Raw genomic sequence first — 14,149 nt, 5'->3', positions numbered from 1 at the left:
ATTAATTGGAACAAACCAACCAAGAGGTCTCTCTTTGTTGTATTTATTCTTTATTTTTTTTGGCAGAGGAGTGTCATCATTATTTTAAATTTAATTTATGTCCTGAGCAGAGAAATGACACTGTTAGTCACATGTTTATTCTTGTTCTCTCTGAGCGCTGTTGTCAGCTGCGGGTCATTAGTCTCATTTTGGTGAAGCAGCCAGCGTCAAAACCAAAGACTCATGGAGGAGCTGTGTTTCTTCAGAGTGTAGGCGGAGCTCCGTCCTATCACCATGGCTCTGCAGTATTTATGGTGCACTTCTCCAAACCGATGCATCTGCACGAGACATGACTCCTCTGCACAGGTTTATGTTCTGGCGACATGTTTGAGACATGTCTCGAGAAGAAGACGCTTTATTAGTTGATGTAGTTTGCAGCAGAGGTGAGCTGGTGATACCGGCTAACAGCGCCTTGGAGAGGAGTTCAGTGATGCAATCGATCAGAGAGGACGTCTTCTGTATGCATGGAGACGTGGAGGCTGCCTTGCTCCCTCAGGACAGAAACAAAACCCTGATGAACAGGGGACAGTTTAATGGGACGGAGACAGACAGCTCTGCAGCTGGCAGGGATTAAAGATGGGATACAGTGTGCACAGTATAAGAGTAATAATCATTAGTGCTGTTATCATATAAAGTGAGTGTGTGAAGACAATGACACTGAGGATGAAAACACAGACACAATCGCTCTGTGCACTGAGTAAAGACAAACAGACACAATCACCAGACAGCCTGCAGGTTGTATCTACTGTACACAGATTATTACATCAGGGTTTTATGTTTCAGAGCTAACAGCCTCCATGTGCATTAACTTATCTCTTTACTTTATATTTTATTCATTCAGGAAAAGAAAACATTGATTGATGGATTTTCTGTGAGATCTACACTCCAACAACACTCTAGGTGTAGTGTCAAGGAGGATCCTCAAACAGCCGAATTTGAAGGACGTTATGCCATCCACCTCCGCCGAAGGTAATAATTTATTAATTTAATTAATAATAATAATTTAATTTAACTTGTGCAATAACCCCATTCACCCTGACTGTATATATTCTGTTTGTGTAAATAATCTTGTTCAGTTTACAATATATATATGTATATATATATATTTATTTACGTTTATGTTTGTTAATAATTCCTGTTTATTTAACTATATATTTGTAAATACTATTGTTTAAATTTCTTATATTTTCACGTATCTTTCCTCTCTTGCAAGGAGCACCTGTAACATAAATAATTTCCCCTCGGGGATCAATAAAGTATTTCTGATTCTGATTCTGATTCTGATTCCATTATCAAGGAAGGACAAAGAACTGAGTCTTTCTTTCAGAGAAATTCGAAGGATGCATGTGTGGATCCTCCGCAGGTATAAAATCCCCACAATGCTTTGCTCAGTACACGATTAGCTGGAAGTGTGGGCGGGGCCTCCTCAATGAAAGCTGCGCTGTCGGAGCTCGGCAGGATTTAGATTAATATGTCACTTTCCAATGTGTCCACTGCTGCATAATGACATTTTTTTAAAAACGTGATTTAGATAAAACATTTAAATGAATCATTCACAGCAGAGATGGAGCACCTCCCTTCCTTGACTTTGAGAAACACCCCGTCTCTGAAAGCCTCACTCCAAGGTACTAAAGCGTTACATACGGGGGTTTTACCTCCTCAGCACCCAAACTGGCAACCCTCCTGCCATCAGGGACATTAGGGTCACTGCAATGTATCCTCATAGAACGGTTTGTATGGTATCCTACAGATTAGAGTCCACCAATGATTTTACATCCTTAATGTAAAGTTACTGAATTAACGTAAAGTTACCGTGGATGGTTTTAGGAAAAGAAACATGGTGAGAAAGAACCTTGAAAGGACTACACGATTACAAACACCAGTCTCCTGAGGAAAGTCCTGTGTTTTGTGACCGATTCACCACCTGTACCTGCGTCCGTACAGACCACTCTGAACCTCCTCCGTCTTTACTGCCATCAGAAGATTTGTCATCGCAGTGATCACAGCCCTCCAAAACACATGAGTTATATATGAAATACTGGATCATTATTACGTTGTATGTGTACGAATTTGGATGGATTACTTTTTGTAGGAAAATAAACGAAACAGTTTATGAGAGCATCCTGGTCACTGAGGAGGATGTAGCATCATGGTTTGTAGATCTCTGTGTTTTGTTATCTAACAAAAAATACCATCAAACATAACGTGAACCATCTGTGAGACAGCACCTGTACCTGATATCAGGTTCAAAGTCTGAGTTTTTTGTCATCAGATGATCTCATTATTTTGTCCACCCCTTTGAGACTGCATCACATGACCGAGTTTAAACTTGAAGCCTCAGAGTCCCTGTGCACAGACTCAGTGCACAGCAGAGTCCTGATTCAGGTCAGGTACCTGCAAAAAAATGAATAACCTGATTCATGGGTGGTATTTCGTCTTAATTTATGTTGAACATCACATCAGACCTGTGCAGAACTTTCCAGTTAGGCTGAATTCAACTTGTTTCAATCAGCAGAAGTTGTGTGTAGTTCCTGGTATCTGGTTCTTCTTTGTACCACAGTCGATCAAGGTTGAGATGAGAGCAGAAGGTAGAGTTAAGATGCTGTCTGATCAGTCAGGGAGTCGCTGAGCTACCATCATTAGTGAAAGCTGTGGAGACCAAGCAGAGAAAAGCACTTGGTACATAAAGTGAGTGGAGTCCAGTTAACTCTGCAGTGGGATCGAGACAAAGCTCCACACTCTGTTTGCGGAGCCTATGAACACGCCTTTACACTCACAGCTCTCTGTTTACCTCCGCTGTGTTCAGCCCTCCTGACACTGCTCAGGTCCACAATGTTCTGTTTGTTCTGCTTTACATGATCAGTTTGGTTCCTCTCATGATTTCTCAAAGACAAACGACTCTCTGAAAGAAGTGTTTTCTTTTTGTATTAGTTAAACGTCTTTGAACTGTCACACATGTTGTTTTAACTTCTGTTAAACACATAATGCGTCTCAATGTTCCAGGAAGGATCTTTGAACAGCTGACTGTCAGTGAGGCATCGAGTTCTGCCAAAGGATTGTTCCAGTGTCAAGGACCCTTCGAATCCTCCCAAGGACCAAGTCCTTCCTTCAGAGAACTTTCAAGGATGCATGTCTGTATGCTCAGCGGACATGAAGTATCCATGTTAACCCATGAGGTGTCATTGAGGGCGGGGCCTCTCCAATGACTCACCGGGACACTCGTTCACCTGTTCCAGTGTGTGTTCACTGAATGTTAGGAAGGAGTCTTGCCGAGCCTCAGTAGGACCCTACCTGAAAGGACCCCTCCTACCAAGGAGGCATCCTGGACTTTAAGAAGCACTGAGTGTCGGCTGCAGTGAGTTCAAACGTCTGTTTTCATTGGTACGTTACACCTCCTGCTCTGCCCTCGGGTTATATCTCCAACCCTGTTTTTTATTACATTTAATCTCACAGTTGAAGTGAACCTGAACAAACTTGAGGACTGTTGATTTATTGAACATCTTTATATCTTATAGCTCTGAAATGATGTGACCTTAGATGGATCAGTTATGTTCGTATATAACTGAGAGTTAGAAATGTTGAACTGAAACACAAATTTAAAAATACAACAGTAAAACATTTATGTTGAACATAACTTTCCCATTAAACATGTTTCATTAGTTTTCACACCAACTCAAGCATGATTAAGTTTATAATGGTGATGTTTCATCAGCTGACAACACTTGGTAAAGTTTAGGGACAGTTGTTGTTGAGTCATGATGTAATAATGTTGATTCGTCAGATGGGACATGAACCTGTTGCCTTTAGTGTTTAATCTGTCACCTGACGCTAACCCTAACTGACCTCCACTCTACAACTGTGGGCTGCAGAATGAACGTTTCCTGACTAACAGTAAGCTTCAGCCAAATCAGACGTTTTAAAATGGGTGTTATTATTCATAGGAGACAAAGTTGATGTTATCACTGTTACTGTAACTGTACCAATAGTTAGAGTAACCATGACCTCCTCAATCTGTCGCTGTCAGTGTCCTGATGACTGAACTGAGACTAACAGACTTATTTATGTTGTCTGTATCAGTTTGTGTTTGTCTTCACTTGGTCAGTTTAATATTATTGTTTCTGCCTCGTCACCTTATTCCCCTCACCTGAGCTCCTGCAGCACCTGCACTCCATCTCCTCATCAGACCGGTCTGTATTTAAGACCTGAGGCCTCAGCACTACGAAGCCAGTTCAAGTTACCCAGGATATCTTCTCGATGATTATGAAACTTGTCTGAATATGTCACATAAACACTTTAGAGTAACACCAGACTGTTTCTGCTGCTGAAGCAAAGAGTGGGGAAGTAGTTAATGACTGATGAGGTCTGTCTGACTGACATGTGACATTTATAATAACAGGAGCTGATTAACAGTGTGTGGATTATTTGACTAATAAAATATGATCTGTTTTATCATCACACAGGTGTCTCATGTTATTCTGAGCTGCAGTGATGAATCAGACAGTAAATGCAGCACCACTGTCAGCAGTCACTGAAATAAACTCAATTATTTCAAATCCTGTTAAAATCATGTGTTTAGTGTGTAAACGATCTCTGTGTTTGTTAGAAGCTGTTTTAAAACCAGTGGAAATATTAAATGATTCTAACTGACCTGTAATAACATACAGGCTCCTCTCTTTTACCTGTCACTCCACACTTTGTCCATCTTTTTTCTTCAGTGATCTGATTGGTCAGATTTTAGGATGTTGACAGGTTGCCTCTGATACCCTGAAGTTAACCTGCTCAGGGCAGGTCAGCTGTTCAGCATCAGTTACCATGGTGATTTATCCAGGTACAAAGAGAACCACCTTCGTAGTACTGACAACCCAGAGTTAACCCTGAAGTTACCTCGCTAACTCCACATCCTGCTTCATAGTGCAGACCTCTGGTTTCCAGTTCAGATTTTGTTGGATCTTTGTTTTGGTTTTACGCTGTTCAGTTTGCTGTTTCTCTGCCCCGACCTGGAATAATGAGTTTTCTGTCTGAGTACCACTTTCCTATAGTCTCCTGTATTTGGGTCCACATGCTCCACATCTCCTGACACCAACCACACCGCACATAATGTGTCAAAATAACATAACAGGAACCACAATCTTTTTCTGTTCTTTTGAATGTAACCAAATAGTTTTGGCGCGTAAACCGTGACCATGTAATTCAACACATAGTGTCACCACCTCATAATGTGATGCAGCCTCACACAACAGTTCATATGACATCCTGTGAATCGGCAGTCTACAAATGACCTGAGTTAGCCTACTTAATGGTAACGTAAAGTTATGGAGGTTTAGGAAAATAAATATGGTGATGACTCAAAGTTCACAAAGTTCTGAACTCTTTCTGCAGAAAGTTGTCCTGTGTTTTGTGACCCGTCCACCACCAGAACCAAACATCTGTACAAGAACACTTCTTTGTTTATTCCCGTCAGTGTGTTGGTCACATGACTGCAGCCTCCTCAAGCACATAGAATATATATGAATATCTGTCTTGAGATGACGCAGGATGGTGCATTACTTTTCTCAGGGAAACGTAGAACAGCCTGTGTGGTGTTAAGAGGTCGTGGTCATTTCACGTTGTATTTTATTCCTCCTGTCGAGCTCTCTGTGTTGTTTTCGCTCTGGGATCTAATGAAGCCTGTTTTCATTCTGTAAACAGATTTTAACTTTGCCAACAGCTCCACTCTGAAGCATTAATCGCTCAGCGCTGACATTGCTCTCACACCCACACTGTAGATGAATCGCTCAGCAGACAAATGGCTGATCAAAGCAGCAAGAAAACTTCCATCTGGAGACTCAGGTAGTTCAGTGACCTCCTTTGGTTTTCTCTGGCGCTCTCCATCCCTCTTCGTCTTTCTGCTGACTCATACCTGGTCACCAAAGCCAAATCTCCTGGTAATAACAGGACGAGGTTCGGTCAGGAGGAAGTGATTGAGCTGGAGTATCTGACAAAGAAAAGAGAAGCTGAGAGATGTGAGATGAGGAGGGAAAGAAAAGGCACAGAGAGAAGAGGAAGAGCAAAGCAGGAAATAGAGGTGGAGATGAAAGAAAGAGGAGAAAAAACAGAGGTCAAGAAATGCTAACAGAAGACGATAAGGCCATTGGGACAAATGTGAGACAATTAATACGACTCTCATGTCTGTACAGAAAAAATGACACCAGTAACCGAAAATAAAAATGATCTTCGTACACACAAGTGGTTTAGTGCTGTTTCTGAAATCATCTCCGTCCATAGTAACACACCTGAGAACATCACATGAGCGTGCCAGATGCAAACAGGAAGCAAATTGTCTGTCTGTCAACATCTTATATTTCTTTCTTTAATCGTGACACAATCTGAGGAGTGAAGTCCAGCACATGATAGTGGAGACGGCCCACAGCCATTCACACTGCTCTCCTCCAGTCGTCACCTGACCTTGATGTTTGTGTCTCTGTGATGAACAAAGTGTTTGTCTTTGGTCTGTCTGTCTCATTCTTGTCAACCCAATATCTCAAGAACACATTGAGGTAATGTCTTAAAATTTGGCACAAACGTCCACCTGGACTGAACAATGAACTGATCAGATTTTGGTGGTCGAAGGTCAAAGGTTACTGTGTTCTCATGACACATGTTTTGGTCCATAACTGAAGAATGTGTCAGAGTTTGTATCTTCTGTGTTTTCTGTCATGGCTCCACATGAGTCTGGATGGATGTGGACGTGTGACTGTAACTGGTTCACAGAGTCAAACGCCTGAGTCTGTGATTCTGTTTCTTTTTCTCATGAAAGTTGGAAGTTTGTCTTCTCTTCAGTGACTTTTAATTTGAGCTCAGGTATTTATTTCTGTTCTTTTGATACTGATATTTTACCATCGTCAAGAGGAAGTTGTTATAAACCTGCTGTGTGCTGAGACAGACTCCGAGCAGACAATGGTTTTAACATTAATTTCAGTTTTAGGTGCTTCAAATGAAACACAGTTACCTGAACTTCACCTTCATCTCACCTCTCGATCTAACAAATACGAGAAGATTACATATCTCACTGTATTCTTTTATCATATTGCCATGTTGGAGGATCAAATCTGTATTCAGACCAAACATCAGCTGCCTTCTGGGGCCTTTTTTCACGTTTCCACAACATTTCATGATTTTGTTTTTACCCGGAGCTACAGAGAGACAGAGAGGAGATAGACGGAGTTTATGTGAGTTAAAGAGAGAAATGAAACACAGAGAGAGATCAGTGGAAGCTGTAGCCTGTAGCTGTGCTGCATACAGAGAATAGAATAATATAATATTTAGATTCAGAGAGAGTTGGCTCTAACGGGAGATTATCAACTGTCTGCGGACCCCACAGGAGACCGTCAGCTTTCATTAGCTCCAACTTCACATTTTCTGAACTCCAGCCAAAACTCGCCAGCAGCTATTAGACTATCAGTGCTTTTAGTATTCAGACTCCCACCCGAGCCACAACCCGGCCGCCCTTTATTTCTAACTTGGTGCTCCACTGTATAATTGCATTGTATATCAGCAGTGAAAGCCAGGCAATCAGAAGAAGCATGAAATGGGCCTCAGTTTCATTGTAATTCCATTCAGATGGCTGCATTTTGTTTTTCATTACTCTCCTGCAGGCCTCGTGCTCCCTAATTACAAACCTGCCTCAGTTTGAGCTCCCAGTCTGACTGTAATAATCATCAATAAACAGGCCTGGATGATGCTCCTCTTTATGGTCACAATTCAGAATTGCTTCGACTGAAATCAGAATAAGAAATTTAGGCTTCATAATCAGCTTCAGTCTTTATCGATATGTGTGGATGAAAATGATCTTTAGCTATCAGCTGAGAGAGAAGTCTGACCTCTCACCTCGCTTCACTGACGTAAAAATATTCTCCAAACTGTGTTAGGACGTTTCAGAAGCTACTCTCTGTGGTAACAGCTCAGACTGAACTGAAACACAAAATGTCAAGTGACAAGATAACAAAATACAAAGTTCACCAACATATATGATGTCATCTTCTACATATATGATGTCATCTCCAACATATACGATGTCATCTCCTACATATATGATGTCATCTCCAACATATACGATGTCATCTTCTACATATATGATGTCATCCTCTATGCCATCATATACGATGTCATCCCCTACATATACGATGTCATCTCCTACATATACGATGTCATCCTCTACATATATGATGTCATCTCCTACATATACGATGTCATCCTCTACATATATGATGTCATCTCCAACATATATGATGTCATCTCCTACATATACGATGTCATCTCCAACATATACGATGCCATCTCCAACATATATGATGTCATCTCCTACATATACGATGTCATCTCCAACATATACGATGTCATCTCCTACATATACGATGTCATCTCCAACATATACGATGTCATCTCCAACATGTATGATGTCATCTCCTACATATACGATGTCATCTCCAACATATATGATGTCATCTCCTACATATACGATGTCATCTCCAACATATATGATGTCATCTCCTACATATACGATGTCATCTCCAACATATATGATGTCATCTCCTACATATACGATGTCATCTCCAACATATATGATGTCATCTCCTACATATACGATGTCATCTCCAACATATATGATGTCATCTCCTACATATACGATGTCATCTCCAACATATACGATGTCATCTCCTACATATATGATGTCATCTCCAACATATACGATGTCATCTCCAACATATATGATGTCATCTCCTACATATACGATGTCATCTCCAACATATATGATGTCATCTCCTACATATACGATGTCATCTCCAACATATATGATGTCATCTCCTACATATACGATGTCATCTCCAACATATATGATGTCATCTCCTACATATACGATGTCATCTCCAACATATATGATGTCATCTCCTACATATACGATGTCATCTCCAACATATATGATGTCATCTCCTACATATACGATGTCATCTCCAACATATACGATGTCATCTCCTACATATATGATGTCATCTCCAACATATACGATGTCATCTCCAACATATATGATGTCATCTCCTACATATACGATGTCATCTCCAACATATATGATGTCATCTCCTACATATACGATGTCATCTCCAACATATATGATGTCATCTCCTACATATACGATGTCATCTCCAACATATATGATGTCATCTCCTACATATACGATGTCATCTCCAACATATATGATGTCATCTCCTACATATACGATGTCATCTCCAACATATATGATGTCATCTCCTACATATACGATGTCATCTCCAACATATACGATGTCATCTCCTACATATATGATGTCATCTCCAACATATACGATGTCATCTCCAACATATATGATGTCATCTCCTACATATACGATGTCATCTCCAACATATATGATGTCATCTCCTACATATACGATGTCATCTCCAACATATATGATGTCATCTCCTACATATACGATGTCATCTCCAACATATATGATGTCATCTCCTACATATACGATGTCATCTCCAACATATATGATGTCATCTCCTACATATACGATGTCATCTCCAACATATATGATGTCATCTCCTACATATACGATGTCATCTCCAACATATACGATGTCATCTCCTACATATATGATGTCATCTCCAACATATACGATGTCATCTCCAACATATATGATGTCATCTCCTACATATACGATGTCATCTCCAACATATATGATGTCATCTCCTACATATACGATGTCATCTCCAACATATATGATGTCATCTCCTACATATACGATGTCATCTCCAACATATATGATGTCATCTCCTACATATACGATGTCATCTCCAACATATATGATGTCATCTCCTACATATACGATGTCATCTCCAACATATATGATGTCATCTCCTACATATACGATGTCATCTCCAACATATACGATGTCATCTCCTACATATATGATGTCATCTCCAACATATACGATGTCATCTCCAACATATATGATGTCATCTCCTACATATACGATGTCATCTCCAACATATATGATGTCATCTCCTACATATACGATGTCATCTCCAACATATATGATGTCATCTCCTACATATACGATGTCATCTCCAACATATATGATGTCATCTCCTACATATACGATGTCATCTCCAACATATATGATGTCATCTCCTACATATACGATGTCATCTCCAACATATATGATGTCATCTCCTACATATACGATGTCATCTCCAACATATACGATGTCATCTCCTACATATATGATGTCATCTCCAACATATACGATGTCATCTCCAACATATATGATGTCATCTCCTACATATACGATGTCATCTCCAACATATATGATGTCATCTCCTACATATACGATGTCATCTCCAACATATATGATGTCATCTCCTACATATACGATGTCATCTCCAACATATATGATGTCATCTCCTACATATACGATGTCATCTCCAACATATATGATGTCATCTCCTACATATACGATGTCATCTCCAACATATATGATGTCATCTCCTACATATACGATGTCATCTCCAACATATACGATGTCATCTCCTACATATATGATGTCATCTCCAACATATACGATGTCATCTCCAACATATATGATGTCATCTCCTACATATACGATGTCATCTCCAACATATATGATGTCATCTCCTACATATACGATGTCATCTCCAACATATATGATGTCATCTCCTACATATACGATGTCATCTCCAACATATATGATGTCATCTCCTACATATACGATGTCATCTCCAACATATATGATGTCATCTCCTACATATACGATGTCATCTCCAACATATATGATGTCATCTCCTACATATACGATGTCATCTCCAACATATACGATGTCATCTCCTACATATATGATGTCATCTCCAACATATACGATGTCATCTCCAACATATATGATGTCATCTCCTACATATACGATGTCATCTCCAACATATATGATGTCATCTCCTACATATACGATGTCATCTCCAACATATATGATGTCATCTCCTACATATACGATGTCATCTCCAACATATATGATGTCATCTCCTACATATACGATGTCATCTCCAACATATATGATGTCATCTCCTACATATACGATGTCATCTCCAACATATATGATGTCATCTCCTACATATACGATGTCATCTCCAACATATACGATGTCATCTCCTACATATATGATGTCATCTCCAACATATACGATGTCATCTCCAACATATATGATGTCATCTCCTACATATACGATGTCATCTCCAACATATATGATGTCATCTCCTACATATACGATGTCATCTCCAACATATATGATGTCATCTCCTACATATACGATGTCATCTCCAACATATATGATGTCATCTCCTACATATACGATGTCATCTCCAACATATATGATGTCATCTCCTACATATACGATGTCATCTCCAACATATATGATGTCATCTCCTACATATACGATGTCATCTCCAACATATACGATGTCATCTCCTACATATATGATGTCATCTCCAACATATACGATGTCATCTCCAACATATATGATGTCATCTCCTACATATACGATGTCATCTCCAACATATACGATGTCATCTCCTACATATATGATGTCATCTCCAACATATACGATGTCATCTCCAACATATATGATGTCATCTCCTACATATACGATGTCATCTCCAACATATATGATGTCATCTCCTACATATACGATGTCATCTCCAACATATACGATGTCATCTCCAACATGTATGATGTCATCTCCTACATATACGATGTCATCTCCAACATATACGATGTCATCTCCAACATGTATGATGTCATCTCCTACATATACGATGTCATCTCCAACATATACGATGTCATCTCCAACATGTATGATGTCATCTCCTACACATACGATGTCATCCCCAACATATACGATGTCATCTCCAACATGTATGATGTCATCTCCTACATATACGATGTCATCTCCAACATATATGATGTCATCTCCAACATGTATGATGTCATCTCCTGCACATACGATGTCATCCCCAACATATACGATGTCATCTCCTACATATATGATGTCATCTCCAACATATTTGATGTCATCTCCTACATATACGATGTCATCTACTACATATACGTTGTCATCTCCAACATATATGATGTCATCTCCAACATATACGATGTCATCCCCAACATATATGATGTCATCCCCAACATATATGATGTCATCTCCTACATATACGATGTCATCTCCTACATATATGATGTCATCTCCAACATATACGATGTCATATCCAACATGTATGATGTCATCTCCTACATATACGATGTCATCCCCAACATATACGATGTCATCTCCAACATGTATGATGTCATCTCCTGCACATACGATGTCATCCCCAACATATACGATGTCATCTCCTACATATATGATGTCATCTCCAACATATTTGATGTCATCTCCTACATATACGATGTCATCTACTACATATACGTTGTCATCTCCAACATATATGATGTCATCTCCAACATATACGATGTCATCCTCAACATATATGATGTCATCCCCAACATATATGATGTCATCTCCTACATATACGATGTCATCTTCTACATATACGATGTCATCTCCTACATATACGATGTCATCTCCTACATATACGATGTCATCACCAACATATTTGATGTCCTTTCCAACATGTATGATGTCATCTCCTACCAGAGCCGGCCCAAGGCATAAGCGAACTAAGCACCTGCTTAGGGCCCCATGACCACTAGGGGGGCCCCAAGAGCAATTAACTTCAAAAAAGAAAATAATAATAATAATCATAATTTATTATTTTTTTCCATGTGTGAGTGATGATGATTCATATATTTTCAATGGTACGTTCTTGTACAAAAAGACAATATTATGTTAACAAAGTGTAGTTTCCTACTGCCTCTCTGCTCTAGACTAAATGTCAGATCTCTGCTAGTCAGGTGTGCATCTAGCCATGCAGTGCGCACTGCGCATCCACGGAGCTAGGAGCAGGTGGCTAATAATGTCGCAACAAAGGACATACCCTTCAGGGGCAGAAAAAAGAAAAAGAAAGAAAGAGGAAGAGGAGAAAAGACAACAAGATAAAGGTATGTTTGCATGTCTTAGTAAATTAGAAAAGTCCCTAATTATTGTTGATATTTCGTTCCAAATATGTTAGCCTATAATAGCAAATTAGCTAGCTAACGTTAGTTCAAAGCCAGATAAACTTCTCTTTTAACAGGAAGGTTAGATAGTTTACTTTTCAAGCTAACATTTTTGTGTTTGTGTAATACTTTGAATAAGGTGATTCTCGGTGTATATATTCTGGGTCGCCTTTTGGCATCAAAACAACGTTTTTGATAACAGCGTTTGATAGCAAATGTTTAATAACAACTAACATTAATTACAGACGTGGTGACGTTTGCTAGCAATATGTTTTTGCATTAATGAATTAACTTAGTTAACTTATAGTTTGAGATATGTTGTTTGCTGCATAGCATAGTAATTTATGTGAGTAAATAAACATATTCCTTTTACATCAACTCCCTGTTATGCTCATGAGTTATATGAAACTTCCCCAGGAGCACTGTTAAAGTATTTTTGAGGAGGCACTGACTCAGCCCAGGGGCAGTCCACCTCCTCAGGCTCAGCCCAGGGGCAGTCCACCTCCTCAGGCTCAGCCAAGGCTAATGAATCAGGTGAGGGAAAAACTGTCACCATATATATTTAATTTCTAGTCAAATTATCCCATTAAGATATACTAATATAACAAGACATAATCATATGACAAGGGACATGTTTTTCATCTTGGATCCATCTCCATCCTCTGTGCCCACTGTCCCCTCTGTGTCTGCTGCAACCTCAGCTCTACCTGGTAAGTTAACAACACAACAGCCTTTGTAATTGCTCAGTGTACTGCAGAACATTCTGAGATGAATCATTTTGTCCAAAAATATTAATTTAATTTCCCTATATTTTACTGCTTATTTATTTAGAAAATAAGCAGCATCATTTTCAAGTGTAATATGACATCTAACATGGCTAGCTTTTGTTGTT

At 39.3% G+C, this 14,149-nt stretch overlaps 1 long non-coding RNA gene across 1 annotated transcript; it reads left to right on the top strand.

Annotated features, from left to right (window-relative positions):
* The first annotated feature begins 399 nt into the window (after nt 1–399).
* Nucleotides 400–4,460, top strand: LOC126389120 (uncharacterized). The gene is made up of 3 exons (XR_007569812.1): nt 400–774; nt 881–1,008; nt 3,043–4,460. It is a non-coding gene; the product is annotated as an uncharacterized LOC126389120 (long non-coding RNA).
* Nucleotides 4,461–14,149: the final 9,689 nt, after the last annotated feature.

The sequence above is a fragment of the Epinephelus moara genome, chromosome 4, assembly GCF_006386435.1.
Source record: "Epinephelus moara isolate mb chromosome 4, YSFRI_EMoa_1.0, whole genome shotgun sequence".
In the NCBI taxonomy this organism is placed as follows: domain Eukaryota; kingdom Metazoa; phylum Chordata; class Actinopteri; order Perciformes; family Serranidae; genus Epinephelus; species Epinephelus moara.
This window is presented reverse-complemented; position numbering and strand designations above follow the sequence as displayed.